A 19,769-nucleotide genomic window follows, 5' to 3' on the forward strand; every position below is an offset into this window, starting at 1 on the left:
ATATCTACACCGCTATCTGCATGAAAATGGAAATATCTACACAGCTATCTGCATATACATGGAAATATCTACACAGCTATCTGTATGAATATGGAAATATCTGCACCGCCATCTGTATGAACATATAAACATCTACACCGCAATCTGTTTTAAGAAGGAGATATCTACACCGCTACCTCTATAAACATGTAAATATCTACACAGCCATCTGGATGAATATGGAAATATCTGCCCAGCCATCTGTATGAACATATAAACATCTACACCGCCGTCTGTATTAAGAAGGAGATATCTACACCGCTATCTCTATAAACAAGGAAATATCTACACTGCTGTCTGTATAAACATGGAAATATCTACACCGCTATCTGTATGAACATGGAAATATCTACACCGCTACCTGTATAAACATGGAAATATCAGCACCGCTATCGGTATGAACATGGAAATATCTACACCGCTATGTGTAGGAACATGGAAATATCTACACCGCCATCTGTATGAACATGGAAATATCTTCACCGACATCTGTATGAACATGGATATATCTACACAGCCATCTGTATGAACATGGAAATACCTAACCCGCTATCTGTATGAACATGGAAATATCTACACCGCTATCTTTATGAACATGGAAATATCTTCAACGCCATCTGTATGAAAATGGATATGTCTACACAGCCATCTGGATGAACATGGAAATATCTACACCGCTATCTGTAAAACATGGAAATATCTACACCGCAATCTGCATGAAAATGGAAATATCTACACAGATATCTGCATATACATGGAAATATCTACACAGCTATCTCTTTACACATGGAAATATCTACACCGCTAAATCTATAAACATGGAAATATCTACACCGCCATCTGTATGAACATGGAAATATCTGCAAAGCCATCTGTATGAACATATAAATATCTACACCGCCATCTCTATTAAGAAGGAGATATCTACACCGCTATCTGTATAAACATGGAAATATCTACACCGCTATCTGTATGAACATGGAAATATCTACACCGCTACCTGTATAAACATGGAAATATCAGCACCGCAATCTGTATGAACATGGAAATATCTACACCACTATCAGTATGAACATGGAAATAGCTACACTGCCATCTGGATGAACATGGAAATACCTACACCGCTATCTGTATGAACATGGATATATCTACACAGCCATCTGGATGAACATGGAAATATCTACACAGCTATCTGTATGAACATGGAAATACATACACCGCTATCTGTATGAACATGGAAATATCTACACCGATATCTGTATGAACATGGTAATAGCTACACCGCTATCTGTATGAACATGGAAATAGCTACACCGCTATCTGTATGAACATGGAAATATCTACACCGCTATCTGTATGAACATGGATATATCTACACAGCCATCTGGATGAATACGGAAATATCTACACCGGTATCTGTATGAACATGGAAATATGTACACCGCTATCTGTGTAAACATGCAAACATCTTCACCGCAATCTGTATAAGCATGAAAATATCTACACCGCTATCTGTATGAACATGGAAATATCTACACCGCTATCTGTTTCAACATGGAAAGATCTACACAGCTATCTCTATGAACATGGAAATGTCTACACCGCTCTCTGTATGAACATGGAAATATCTACACCGCTATCTCTATGAACATGGAAATATCTACACCGCTATCTGTATGAACATGGAAATATCTACACCGCTATCTATTTGAACATGGAAATATCTACACCGCAATCTGCATGAAAATGGAAATATCTACACAGATATCTGCATATACATGGAAATATCTACAGAGCTATCTCTTTACACATGGAAATATCTACACTGCTAAATCTATAAACATGGAAATATGTACACCGCCATCTGTATGAACATGGAAATATCTGCACCGCCATCTGTATGAACATATAAATATCTTCACAGCCATCTGTATTAAGAAGGAGATATCTACACCGCTATCTGTATAAACACGGAAATATCTACACCGCTATCTGTATGAACATGGAAATATCTACACCGCTATCTGTATAAACATGGAAATATGTACACCGCTACCTGTATAAACATGGATATATCTACACAGCCATCTGGATGAACATGGAAATATCTACACCGCTATCTGTATCAACATGGAAATATCTACACCGCTATCTGTATGAACATGGAAATATCTACACCGCTATCTGTATGAACATGGAAATATCTACACCGCTATCTGTATGAACATGGAAATATCTTCACCGCCATCTGTATGAACATGGATATATCTACACAGCCATCTGGATGAACATGGAAATATCTACACCGCTATCTGTATGAACGTGGAAATATCTACACCGCTATCTGTGTAAACATGCATACATCTTCACCGCTATCTGCATGAAAATGGAAATATCTACACAGCTATCTGCATATACATGGAAATATCTACAAAGCTATCTCTTTACACATGGAAATAACTACACTGCTATCTCTATAATCATGGAAATATCTACACCGCCATCTGTATGAACATGGAAATATCTGCACCGCCATCTGTATGAACATATAAATTTCTACACCGCCATCTCTATTAAGATGGAGATATCTTCACCGCTATCTGTATAAACTTGGAAATATCTACACCGCTATCTATATAAACATGGAAATATCTACACCGCCATCTGTATGAACATGGAATTATCTGCACCGCCATCTGTATGAACATATAAATATCTACACCGCCATCTGTATTAAGATGGAGATATCTACACCACTATCTGTATGAACTTGGAAAAATCTACACCACTATCTGTATAAACATGGAAATATCTACACCGCTTTCTGTATAAACCTGGAAATATCTACACCGCTACCTGTATAAACATGGAAATATCAGCACCGCTATCTGTATGAAGATGGAAATATCTTCACAGCCATCTGTATGAACATGGATATATCTACACAGCCATCTGGATGAACATGGAAATATCTGCACCGCTATCTGTATGAACATGGAAATATCTACACCGCTATCTGTTTGAACATGGAAATATCTACACAGCTATCTGTATGAAAATGGAAATACCTTCACCGCCATCTGTATGAACATGGATATATCTACACAGCCATCTGGATGAACATGGAAATGTCTACACCGCTATCTGTATGAACATGGAAATATCTACACCGCTATCTGTGTAAACATGCATACATCTTCACCGCTGTCAGTATAAACATGGAAATATCTGCACAGCTATCTGTATGAACATGGAAATATCTGCACCGCCATCTGTATGAACATATAAATACCTATGCCGCCATCTGTATTAAGATTGAGATATCTACACCGCTATCTGTATAAACATGGAAATATCTACTCCGCTATCTGTATAAACATAGAAATATCTACACCGCTATCTGTATAAACCTGGAAATATCTACACCGCTACCTGTATAAACATGGAAATATCAGCACCGCAATCTGTATGAACATGGAAATGTCTACACCGCCCTCTGTATTAACATGGGAATATCTGCACCGCCATCTGTATGAACATATAAATATCTACACCGCCATCTGTATTAAGATGGAGATATCTACACCGCTATCTGTATAAACATGGAAATATCTACACCGCTACCTGTATAAACATGGAAATATCAGCACCGCTATCTCTATGAACATGGAAATATCTACACCGCTATCTGTATGAACATGGAAATATCTACACCTCTATCTGTATGAACATGGAAATATCTACACCGCTATCTGTATGAACATGGAAATATCTAAACCGCTATCTGTTTGAACATGGAAATATCTACACTGCTATCTGCATGAAAATGGAAATATCTACACAGCTATCTGCATATACATGGAAATATCTACACAGCTATCTGTATGAACATGGAAATATCTGCACCGCCATCTGTATGAACATATAAACATCTACACCGCCATCTGTATTAAGAAGGAGATATCTACACCGCTATCTCTATAAACATGGAAATATCTACACCGCCATCTGTATGAACATGGAAATATCTGCCACGCCATCTGTATGAACATATAAACATCTACACCGCCGTCTGTATTAAGGAGATATCTACCCCGCTATCTGTATAAACAAGGAAATATCTACACTGCTGTCTGTATAAACAGGGAAATATCTACACCGCTATCTGTATGAACATGGAAATATCTACACCGCTAACTGTGTAAACATGCATACATCTTCACCGCTATCTGAATAAACATGAAAATATCTACACCGCTATCTGTATGAACATGGAAATATCTACACCGCTATCTGTTTTAACATGGAAATATCTGCACCGCCATCTGTATGAACATATAAATATCTACACCGCCATCTGTATTAGGAAGGAGATATCTACACCACTATCTGTATAAACATGGAAATATCTACACCGCTACCTGTATAAACATGGAAATATCAGCACCGCTATCTGTATGAACATGGAAATATCTACACCGCTATCTCTATGAACATGGAAATATCCACACCGCTATCTGTATGAACATGGAAATAGCTACACCGCTATCTGTATGAACATGGAAATATCTACACCACTATCTGTATGAACATGGAAATATCTACACCGCTATCTGTATGAACATGGATATATCTACACAGCCATCTGGATGAACATGGAAATATCTACACCGCTATCTGTATGGACATGGAAATATCTACACCGCTATCTGTATGAACATGGATATATCTACACAGCCATCCGGAAGAACATGGAAATATCTACACTGCTATCTGTGTAGACATGCATACATCTTCACCGCAATCTGTATAAACATGGGAATATCTACACCGCTATCTGTATGAACATGGAAATATCTACACCGCTATCTGTATCAACATGGAAATATCTACACCGCTATCTGTTTGAACATGGAAATATATACACCGCTATCTGTATGAACATGGAAATATCTACCCCGCCATCTGTATTAACATGGGAATATCTGCACCGCCATCTGTATGAACATATAAATAACTACACCGCCATCTGTATTAAGATGGAGATATCTACACCGCTATCTGTATAAACATGGAAATATCTACACCGCTACCTGTATAAACATGGAAATATCAGCACCGCTATCTGTATGAACATGGAAATACCTACACCGCTATCTGTATGAACATGGAAATATCTACACCTCTATCTGTATGAACATGGAAATATCTACACCGCTATCTGTATGAACATGGAAATATCTACACCGCTATCTGTTTGAACCTGGAAATATCTACACCGCTATCTGCATGAAAATGGAAATATCTACACAGCTATCTGCATATACATGGAAATATCTACACAGCTATCTGTATGAATATGGAAATATCTGCACCGCCATCTGTATGAACATATAAACATCTACACCGCCATCTGTATTAAGAAGGAGATATCTACACCGCTACCTCTATAAACATGTAAATATCTACACAGCCATCTGGATGAATATGGAAATATCTGCCCAGCCATCTGTATGAACATATAAACATCTACACCGCCGTCTGTATTAAGAAGGAGATATCTACACCGCTATCTGTATAAACAAGGAAATATCTACACTGCTGTCTGTATAAACATGGAAATATCTACACCGCTATCTGTATGAACATGGAAATATCTACACCGCTACCTGTATAAACATGGAAATATCAGCACCGCTATCGGTATGAACATGGAAATATCTACACCGCTATGTGTAGGAACATGGAAATATCTACACCGCCATCTGTATGAACATGGAAATATCTTCACCGACATCTGTATGAACATTGATATATCTACACAGCCATCTGTATGAACATGGAAATACCTAACCCGCTATCTGTATGAACATGGAAATATCTACACCGCTATCTTTATGAACATGGAAATATCTTCAACGCCATCTGTATGAAAATGGATATGTCTACACAGCCATCTGGATGAACATGGAAATATCTACACCGCTATCTGTAAAACATGGAAATATCTACACCGCAATCTGCATGAAAATGGAAATATCTACACAGATATCTGCATATACATGGAAATATCTACACAGCTATCTCTTTACACATGGAAATATCTACACCGCTAAATCTATAAACATGGAAATATCTACACCGCCATCTGTATGAACATGGAAATATCTGCAAAGCCATCTGTATGAACATATAAATATCTACACCGCCATCTCTATTAAGAAGGAGATATCTACACCGCTATCTGTATAAACATGGAAATATCTACACCGCTATCTGTATGAACATGGAAATATCTACACCGCTACCTGTATAAACATGGAAATATCAGCACCGCAATCTGTATGAACATGGAAATATCTACACCACTATCAGTATGAACATGGAAATAGCTACACTGCCATCTGGATGAACATGGAAATACCTACACCGCTATCTGTATGAACATGGATATATCTACACAGCCATCTGGATGAACATGGAAATATCTACACAGCTATCTGTATGAACATGGAAATACATACACCGCTATCTGTATGAACATGGAAATATCTACACCGATATCTGTATGAACATGGTAATAGCTACACCGCTATCTGTATGAACATGGAAATAGCTACACCGCTATCTGTATGAACATGGAAATATCTACACCGCTATCTGTATGAACATGGATATATCTACACAGCCATCTGGATGAATACGGAAATATCTACACCGGTATCTGTATGAACATGGAAATATGTACACCGCTATCTGTGTAAACATGCAAACATCTTCACCGCAATCTGTATAAGCATGAAAATATCTACACCGCTATCTGTATGAACATGGAAATATCTACACCGCTATCTGTTTCAACATGGAAAGATCTACACAGCTATCTCTATGAACATGGAAATGTCTACACCGCTCTCTGTATGAACATGGAAATATCTACACCGCTATCTCTATGAACATGGAAATATCTACACCGCTATCTGTATGAACATGGAAATATCTACACCGCTATCTATTTGAACATGGAAATATCTACACCGCAATCTGCATGAAAATGGAAATATCTACACAGATATCTGCATATACATGGAAATATCTACAGAGCTATCTCTTTACACATGGAAATATCTACACTGCTAAATCTATAAACATGGAAATATGTACACCGCCATCTGTATGAACATGGAAATATCTGCACCGCCATCTGTATGAACATATATCTTCACAGCCATCTGTATTAAGAAGGAGATATCTACACCGCTATCTGTATAAACACGGAAATATCTACACCGCTATCTGTATGAACATGGAAATATCTACACCGCTATCTGTATAAACATGGAAATATGTACACCGCTACCTGTATAAACATGGATATATCTACACAGCCATCTGGATGAACATGGAAATATCTACACCGCTATCTGTATCAACATGGAAATATCTACACCGCTATCTGTATGAACATGGAAATATCTACACCGCTATCTGTATGAACATGGAAATATCTACACCGCTATCTGTATGAACATGGAAATATCTTCACCGCCATCTGTATGAACATGGATATATCTTCACAGCCATCTGGATGAACATGGAAATATCTACACCGCTATCTGTATGAACGTGGAAATATCTACACCGCTATCTGTGTAAACATGCATACATCTTCACCGCTATCTGCATGAAAATGGAAATATCTACACAGCTATCTGCATATACATGGAAATATCTACAAAGCTATCTCTTTACACATGGAAATAACTACACTGCTATCTCTATAATCATGGAAATATCTACACCGCCATCTGTATGAACATGGAAATATCTGCACCGCCATCTGTATGAACATATAAATTTCTACACCGCCATCTCTATTAAGATGGAGATATCTTCACCGCTATCTGTATAAACTTGGAAATATCTACACCGCTATCTATATAAACATGGAAATATCTACACCGCCATCTGTATGAACATGGAATTATCTGCACCGCCATCTGTATGAACATATAAATATCTACACCGCCATCTGTATTAAGATGGAGATATCTACACCACTATCTGTATGAACTTGGAAAAATCTACACCACTATCTGTATAAACATGGAAATATCTACACCGCTTTCTGTATAAACCTGGAAATATCTACACCGCTACCTGTATAAACATGGAAATATCAGCACCGCTATCTGTATGAAGATGGAAATATCTTCACAGCCATCTGTATGAACATGGATATATCTACACAGCCATCTGGATGAACATGGAAATATCTGCACCGCTATCTGTATGAACATGGAAATATCTACACCGCTATCTGTTTGAACATGGAAATATCTACACAGCTATCTGTATGAAAATGGAAATACCTTCACCGCCATCTGTATGAACATGGATATATCTACACAGCCATCTGGATGAACATGGAAATGTCTACACCGCTATCTGTATGAACATGGAAATATCTACACCGCTATCTGTGTAAACATGCATACATCTTCACCGCTGTCAGTATAAACATGGAAATATCTGCACAGCTATCTGTATGAACATGGAAATATCTGCACCGCCATCTGTATGAACATATAAATACCTATGCCGCCATCTGTATTAAGATTGAGATATCTACACCGCTATCTGTATAAACATGGAAATATCTACTCCGCTATCTGTATAAACATAGAAATATCTACACCGCTATCTGTATAAACCTGGAAATATCTACACCGCTACCTGTATAAACATGGAAATATCAGCACCGCAATCTGTATGAACATGGAAATGTCTACACCGCCCTCTGTATTAACATGGGAATATCTGCACCGCCATCTGTATGAACATATAAATATCTACACCGCCATCTGTATTAAGATGGAGATATCTACACCGCTATCTGTATAAACATGGAAATATCTACACCGCTACCTGTATAAACATGGAAATATCAGCACCGCTATCTGTATGAACATGGAAATATCTACACCGCTATCTGTATGAACATGGAAATATCTACACCTCTATCTGTATGAACATGGAAATATCTACACCGCTATCTGTATGAACATGGAAATATCTACACCGCTATCTGTTTGAACATGGAAATATCTACACTGCTATCTGCATGAAAATGGAAATATCTACACAGCTATCTGCATATACATGGAAATATCTACACAGCTATCTGTATGAACATGGAAATATCTGCACCGCCATCTGTATGAACATATAAACATCTACACCGCCATCTGTATTAAGAAGGAGATATCTACACCGCTATCTCTATAAACATGGAAATATCTACACCGCCATCTGTATGAACATGGAAATATCTGCCCCGCCATCTGTATGAACATATAAACATCTACACCGCCGTCTGTATTAAGGAGATATCTACCCCGCTATCTGTATAAACAAGGAAATATCTACACTGCTGTCTGTATAAACAGGGAAATATCTACACCGCTATCTGTATGAACATGGAAATATCTACACCGCTAACTGTGTAAACATGCATACATCTTCACCGCTATCTGAATAAACATGAAAATATCTACACCGCTATCTGTATGAACATGGAAATATCTACACCGCTATCTGTTTTAACATGGAAATATCTGCACCGCCATCTGTATGAACATATAAATATCTACACCGCCATCTGTATTAGGAAGGAGATATCTACACCACTATCTGTATAAACATGGAAATATCTACACCGCTACCTGTATAAACATGGAAATATCAGCACCGCTATCTGTATGAACATGGAAATATCTACACCGCTATCTCTATGAACATGGAAATATCCACACCGCTATCTGTATGAACATGGAAATAGCTACACCGCTATCTGTATGAACATGGAAATATCTACACCACTATCTGTATGAACATGGAAATATCTACACCGCTATCTGTATGAACATGGATATATCTACACAGCCATCTGGATGAACATGGAAATATCTACACCGCTATCTGTATGGACATGGAAATATCTACACCGCTATCTGTATGAACATGGATATATCTACACAGCCATCCGGAAGAACATGGAAATATCTACACTGCTATCTGTGTAGACATGCATACATCTTCACCGCAATCTGTATAAACATGGAAATATCTACACCGCTATCTGTATGAACATGGAAATATCTACACCGCTATCTGTATCAACATGGAAATATCTACACCGCTATCTGTTTGAACATGGAAATATATACACCGCTATCTGCATGAAAAAGGAAATATCTACACAGCTATCTGCATATACATGGAAATATCTACACAGCTATCTCTTTACACATGGAAATAACTCCACCGCTACCTGTATAAACATGGAAATATCAGCACCGCTATCGGTATGAACATGGAAATATCTACACCGCTATCTGTATAAACATGAAAATATCTACACCGCCATCTGTATGTACATGGAAATATCTTCACCGCCATCTGTATGAACATGGATATATCTACACAGCCATCAGTATGAACATGGAAATATCTAACCCGCTATCTGTATGAACATGGAAATATCTACACCGCTATCTTTATGAACATGGAAATATCTTCAACGCCATCTGTATGAAAATGGATATGTCTACACAGCCATCTGGATGAACATGGAAATATCTACACCGCTATCTGTATGAACATGGAAATATCTACACCGCTATCTGTGTAAACATGCACACATCTTCACCGCTATCTGTATAAACATGGAAATATCTACACCGCTATCTGTATGAACATGGAAATATCTACACCGCTAACTATTTGAACATGGAAATATCAACACGGCAATCTGCATGAAAATGGAAATATCTACACAGCTATCTGCATATACATGGAAATATATACACAGCTATCTCTTTACACATGGAAATAACTACACCGCTATCTGTATGAACATGGAAATATCTACCCCGCCATCTGTATTAACATGGGAATATCTGCACCGCCATCTGTATGAACATATAAATATCTACACCGCCATCTGTATTAAGATGGAGATATCTACACCGCTATCTGTATAAACATGGATATATCTACACCGCTACCTGTATAAACATGGAAATATCAGCACCGCTATCTGTATGAACATGGAAATATCTACACCGCTATCTGTATGAACATGGAAATATCTACACCTCTATCTGTATGAACATGGAAATATCTACACCGCTATCTGTATGAACATGGAAATATCTACACCGCTATCTGTTTGAACCTGGAAATATCTACACCGCTATCTGCATGAAAATGGAAATATCTACACAGCTATCTGCATATACATTGAAATATCTACACAGCTATCTGTATGAATATGGAAATATCTGCACCGCCATCTGTATGAACATATAAACTTCTATACCGCCATCTGTATTAAGAAGGAGATATCTACACCGCTATCTCTATAAACATGGAAATATCTACACCACCATCGGTATGAATATGGAAATATCTGCCCAGCCATCTGTATGAACATATAAACATCTACACCGCCGTCTGTATTAAGAAGGAGATATCTACACCGCTATCTGTATAAACAAGGAAATATCTACACTGCTGTCTGTATAAACATGGAAATATCTACACCGCTATCTGTATGAACATGGAAATATCTACACCGCTACCTGTATAAACATGGAAATATCAGCACCGCTATCGGTATGAACATGGAAATATCTACACCGCTATCTTTATGAACATGGAAATATCTTCAACGCCATCTGTATGAAAACGGATATGTCTACACAGCCATCTGGATGAACATGGAAATATCTACACCGCTATCTGTATGAACATGGAAATATCTACACCGCAATCTGCATGAAAATGGAAATATCTACACAGATATCTGCATATACATGGAAATATCTACACAGCTATCTCTTTACACATGGAAATATCTACACCGCTAAATCTATAAACATGGAAATATCTACACCGCCATCTGTATGAACATGGAAATATCTGCACCGCCATCTGTATGAACATATAAATATCTACACCGCCATCTCTATTAAGAAGGAGATATCTACACCGCTATCTGTATAAACATGGAAATATCTACACCGCTATCTGTATGAACATGGAAATATCTACACCGCTATCTGTATAAACATGGAAATATGTACACCGCTACCTGTATAAACATGGATATATCTACACAGCCATCTGGGTGAACATGGAAATATCTACACTGCTATCTGTATCAACATGGAAATATCTACACCGCTATCTGTATGAACATGGAAACATCTACACCGCTATCTGTATGAACATGGAAATATCTGCACCGCCATCTGTATGTACATATAAATACCTACGCAGCCATCTGTATTAAGATTGAGATATCTACACCGCTATCTGTATAAACATGGAAATATCTACACCGCTATCTGTATAAACATGGAAATATCTACACCGCTATCTGTATAAACCTAGAAATATCTACACCGCTACCTGTATAAACATGGAAATATCAGCACCGCAATCTGTATGAACATGGAAATATCTACACCGATATCTGTATGAACATGGAAATATCTACTCCACTATCTGTATGAACATGGAAATAGCTACACTGCCATCTGGATGAACATGGAAATATCTACACCGCTATCTGTATGAACATGGATATACCTACACAGCCATCTAGATGAACATGGAAATATCTACACCGCTATCTGTTTGAACATGGAAATATGTACACCGCTATCTTCATGAAAATGGAAATATCTACACAGATATCTGCATATACATGGAAATATCTACACAGCTATCTCTTTACACATGGAAATAACTACACCGCTATCTGTATGCACATGGAAATATCTACACCGCCATCTGTATTAACATGGGAATATCTGCACCGCAATCTGTATGAACATATAAATATCTACACCGCCATCTCTATTAAGATGGAGATATCTACACCGCTATCTGTATAAACTTGGAAATATCTACACCGCTACCTGTATAAACATGGAAATATCAGCACCGCTATCTGTATGAACATGGAAATATCTACACCGCTCTCTGTATGAACATGGAAATATCTACACCTCTATCTGTATGAACATGGAAATATCTACACTGCTATCTGTACGAACATGGAAATATCTACACCGCTATCTGTTTGAACATGGAAATATCTACACCGCTATCTGCATGAAAATGGAAATATCTACACAGCTATCTGCATATACATGGAAATATCTACACAGCTATCTGTATGAACATGGAAATATCTGCACCGACATCTGTATGAAAATATAAACATCTACACCGCCATCTGTATTAAGAAGGAGATATCTACACCGCTATCTCTTTAAACATGGAAATATCTACACCGCCATCTGTATGAACATGGAAATATCTGCCCCGCCATCTGTATGAACATATAAACATCTACACCGCCATCTGTATTAAGAAGGAGATATCTACACCGCTATCTGTATAAACAAGGAAATATCTACACTGCTGTCTGTATAAACATGGAAATATCTACACCGCTATCTGTATGAACATGGAAATATCTACACCGCTACCTGTATAAACATGGAAATAGCAGCACCGCTATCTGTATGAACATGGAAATATCTACACCGCTATCTGTGTAAACATGCATATATCTTCACCGCTATCTGTATAAACATGGAAATATCTACACCGCTATGTGTATGAACATGGAAATATCTACACCGCTATCTATTTAAACATGGAAATATCTACACCGCAATCTGCATGAAAATGGAAATATCTACACAGATATCTGCATATACATGGAAATATCTACACAGCTATCTCTTTACACATGGAAATATCTACACCGCTAAATCTATAAACATGGAAATATCTACACCGCCATCTGTATGAACATGGAAATATCTGCACCGCCATCTGTATGAACATATAAATATCTACACCGCCATCTGTATTAAGAAGGAGATATCTACACCGCTATCTGTATAAACATGGAAATATCTACACCGCAATCTGTATGAACATGGAAATATCCACACCACTACCTGTATAAACATGGAAATATCAGCACCGCTATCTGTATAAACATGGAAATATCTACACTTCTACCTGTATAAACATGGAAATATAAGCACCGCTATCTGTATGAACATGGAAATATCTACACAGCCATCTGGATGAACATGGAAATATCTACACGGCTATCTGAATGAACATGGAAATATCTACACCGCTATCTGTATGAACATGGATATATCTACACAGCCATGTGGATGAACATGGAAATATCTACACTGCTATCTGTGTAGACATGCATACATCTTCACCGCTATCTGTATAAACATGGAAATATCTACACCGCTATCTGTATGAACATGGAAATATCTACACCACTATCTGTATCAACATGGAAATATCTACACCGCTATCTGTTTGAACATGGAAATATATACACCGCTATCTTCATCAAAATGGAAATATCTACACAGCTATCTGCATATACATGGAAATATCTACACAGCTATCTCTTTACACATGGAAATAACTACACCGCTATCTGTATGAACATGGAAATATCTACACCGCCCTCTGTATTAACATGGGAATATCTGCACCGCCATCTGTATGAACATATAAATATCTACACCGCCATCTGTATTAAGATGGAGATATCTACACCGCTATCTGTATAAACATGGAAATATCTACACCGCTACCTGTATAAACATGGAAATATCAGCACCGCTATCTGTATGAACATGGAAATATCTACACCGCTATCTGTATGAACATGGAAATATCTACACCTCTATCTGTATGAACATGGAAATATCTACACCGCTATCTGTATGAACATGGAACTATCTACACCGCTATCTGTTTGAACATGGAAATATCTACACCGCTATCTGCATGAAAATGGAAATATCTACACAGCTATCTGCATATACATGGAAATATCTACACAGCTATCTGTATGAACATGGAAATATCTGCACCGCCATCTGTGTGAACATATAAACATCTACACCGCCATCTGTATTAAGAAGGAGATATCTACACCGCTATCTCTATAAACATGGAAATATCTACACCGCCATCTGTATGAACATGGAAATATCTGCCCCGCCATCTGTATGAACATATAAACATCTACACCGCCGTCTGTATTAAGGAGATATCTACCCCGCTATCTGTATAAACAAGGAAATATCTACACTGCTGTCTGTATAAACATGGAAATATCTACACCGCTATCTGTATGAACATGGAAATATCTACACCACTACCTGTATAAACATGGAAATATCAGCACCGCTATCGGTATGAACATGGAAATATCTCCACCGCTATATGTAGGAACATGGAAATATCTACACCGCCATCTGTATGAACATGGAAATATCTTCACCGCCATCTGTATGAACATGGATATATCTACACAGCTATCTGTATGAACATGGAAATATCTAACCCGCTATCTGTATGAACATGGAAATATCTACACCGCTATCTTTATGAACATGGAAATATCTTCAACGCCATCTGTATGAAAATGGATATGTCTACACAGCCATCTGGATGAACATGGAAATATCTACACCGCTACCTGTATGAACATGGAAATATCTACACCGCTATCTGTGTAAACATGCATACATCTTCACCGCTATCTGTATAAACATGGAAATATCTACACCGCTATCTGTATGAACATGGAAATACCTACACCGCTATCTATTAGAAAATGGAAATATATACACCGCAATCTGCATGAAAATGGAAATATCTACACAGCTATCTGCATATACATGGAAATATCTACACAGCTATCTCTTTAAACATGGAAATAACTGCACCGCTATCTGTATGAACATGGAAATATCTACCCCGCCATCTGTATTAACATGGGAATATCTGCACCGCCATCTGTATGAACATATAAATATCTACACCGCCATCTGTATTAAGATGGAGATATCTACACCGCTGTCTGTATAAACATGGAAGTATCTACACTGCTACCTGTATAAACATGGAAATATCAGCACCGCTATCTGTATGAACATGGAAATATCTACACCGCTATCTGTATGAACATGGAAATATCTACACCTCTATCTGTATGAACATGGAAATATCTACACCGCTATCTGTATGAACATGGAAATATCTACACTGCTATCTGTTTGAACATGGAAATATCTACACCGGTATCTGCATGAAAATGGAAATATCTACACTGCTATCTGCATATACATGGAAATATCTACACAGCTATCTGTATGAACATGGAAATATCTGCACCGCCATCTGTATGAACATATAAACATCTACACCGCCATCTGTATTAAGAAGGAGATATCTACACCGCTATCTCTATAAACATGGAAATATCTACACCGCCATCTGTATGAACATGGAAATATCTGCCCCGCCATCTGTATGAACATATAAACATCTACACCGCAGTCTGTATTAAGAGGGAGATATCTACACCGCTATCTGTATAAACAAGGAAATATCTACAATGCTGTCTGTATAAACATGAAAATATCTACACCGCTATCTGTATGAACATGGAAATATCTACACCGCTACCTGTATAAACATGGAAATATCAGCACCGCTATCGGTATGCACATGGAAATATCTACACCGCTATGTGTAGGAACATGGAAATATCTACACCGCCATCTGTATGAACATGGAAATATCTTCACCGCCATCTGTATGAACATGGATATATCTACACAGAAATCTGTATGAACATGGAAATATCTAACCCGCTATCTGTATGAACATGGATATATCTACACCGCTATCTTTATGAACATGGAAATATCTTCAACGCCATCTGTATGAAAAGGGATATGTCTCCACAGCCATCTGGATGAACATGGAAATATCTACAACGCTATCTGTATGAACATGGAAATATCTACACCGCTATCTGTGTAAACATGCATACATCTTCACCGCTATCTGTATAAACATGGAAATATCTACACCGCTATCTGTATGAACATGGAAATATCTACACCGCTATCTGTATGAACATGGAAATATCTACACCTCTATCTGTATGAACATGGAAATATCTACACCGCTATCTGTATGAACATGGAAATATCTACACCGCTATCTGTTTGAACATGGAAATATCTACAACGCTATATGCATGAAAATGGAAATATCTACACAGCTATCTGCATATACATGGAAATATCTACACAGCTATCTGTATGAACATGGAAATATCTGCACCGCCATCTGTATGAACATATAAACATCTACACCGCCATCTGTATTAAGAAGGAGATATCTACACCGCTATCTCTATAAACATGGAAATATCTACACCGCCATCTGTATGAACATGGAAATATCTGCCCCGCCATCTGTATGAACATATAAACATCTACACCGCCGTCTGAATTAAGGAGATATCTACCCCGCTATCTGTATAAAAAAGGAAATATCTACACTGCTGTCTGTAAACATGGAAATATCTACACCGCTATCTGTATGAACATGGAAATATCTACACCACTACCTGTATAAACATGGAAATATCAGCACCGCTATCGGTATGAACATGGAAATATCTACACCGCTATGTGTAGGAACATGGAAATATCTACACCGCCATCTGTATGAACATGGAAATATCTTCACCGCCATCTGTATGAACATGGATATATCTACACAGCCATCTGTATGAACATGGAAATATCTAACCCGCTATCTGTATGAACATGGAAATATCTACACCGCTATCTTTATGAACATGGAAATATCTTCAACGCCATCTGTATGAAAATGGATATGTCTACACAGCCATCTGGATGAACATGGAAATATCTACACCGCTATCTGTATGAACATGGAAATATCTACACCGCTATCTGTGTAAACATGCATACATCTTCACCGCTATCTGTATAAACATGGAAATATCTACACCGCTATCTGTATGAACATGGAAATACCTACACCGCTATCTATTAGAAAATGGAAATATCTACACCGCAATCTGCATGAAAATGGAAATATCTACACAGCTATCTGCATATACATGGAAATATCTACACAGCTATCTCTTTACACATGGAAATAACTGCACCGCTATCTGTAAGAACATGGAAATATCTACCCCGCCATCTGTATTAACATGGGAATATCTGCACCGCCATCTGTATGAACATATAAATATCTACACCGCCATCTGTATTAAGATGGAGATATATACACCGCTATCTCTATAAACTTGGAAATATCTACACCGCTACCTGTATAAACATGGAAATATCAGCACCGCTATCTGTATGAACATGGAAATATCTACACCGCTATCTGTATGAACATGGAAATATCTACACCTCTATCTGTATGAACATGGAAATATCTACACCGCTATCTGTATGAACATGGAAATATCTACACTGCTATCTGCATATACATGGAAATATCTACACAGCTATCTGTATGAACATGGAAATATCTGCACCGCCATCTGTATGAACATATAAACATCTACACCGCCATCTGTATTAAGAAGGAGATATCTACACCGCTATCTCTATAAACATGGAAATATCTACACCGCCATCTGTATGAACATGGAAATATCTGCCCAGCCATCTGTATGAACATATAAACATCTACACCGCCGTCTGTATTAAGAGGGAGATACCTACACCGCTATCTGTATAAACAAGGAAATATCTACACTGCTGTCTCTATAAACATGAAAATATCTACACCGCTATCTGTATGAACATGGAAATATCTACACCGCTAGCTGTATAAACATGGAAATATCAGCACCGCTATCGGTATGAACATGGAAATATCTACACCGCTATGTGTAGGAACATGGAAATATCTACACCGCCATCTGTATGAACATGGAAATATCTTCACCGCCATCTGTATGAACATGGATATATCTACACAGCCATCTGTATGAACATGGAAATATCTAACCAGCTATCTGTATGAACATGGATATATCTACACCGCTATCTTTATGAACATGGAAATATCTTCAACGCCATCTGTATGAAAAGGGTTATGTCTCCACAGCCATCTGGATGAACATGGAAATATCTACAACGCTATCTGTATAAACATGGAAATATCTACACAGCTATCTGTGTAAACATGCATACATCTTCACCGCTATCTGTATAAACATGGAAATATCTACACCACTATCTGTATGAACATGGAAATATCTACACCGCTATCTATTTGAACATGGAAATATCTACACCGCAATCTGCATGAAAATGGAAATATCTACACAGATATCTGCATATACATGGAAATATCTACACGGGTATCTCTTTACACATGGAAATACCTACACCGCTAAATCTATAAACATGGAAATATCTACACCGCCATCTGTATGAACATGGAAATATCTGCACGGCCATCTGTATGAACATATAAATATCTACACCGCCATCTCTATTAAGAAGGAGATATCTACACCGCTATCTGTATAAACATGGAAATATCTACACCGCTATCTGTATGAACATGGAAATATCTACACCGCTATCTGTATAAACATGGAAATATGTACACCGCTACCTGTATAAACATGGCTATATCTACACAGCCATCTGGATGAACATGGAAATATCTACACCGCTATCTGTATCAACATGGAAATATCTACACCGCTATCTGTATGAACATGGAAATATCTACACCGC

This window comes from Gorilla gorilla, chromosome 11, assembly GCF_029281585.2.
Source record: "Gorilla gorilla gorilla isolate KB3781 chromosome 11, NHGRI_mGorGor1-v2.1_pri, whole genome shotgun sequence".
In the NCBI taxonomy this organism is placed as follows: Eukaryota; Metazoa; Chordata; class Mammalia; order Primates; family Hominidae; genus Gorilla; species Gorilla gorilla.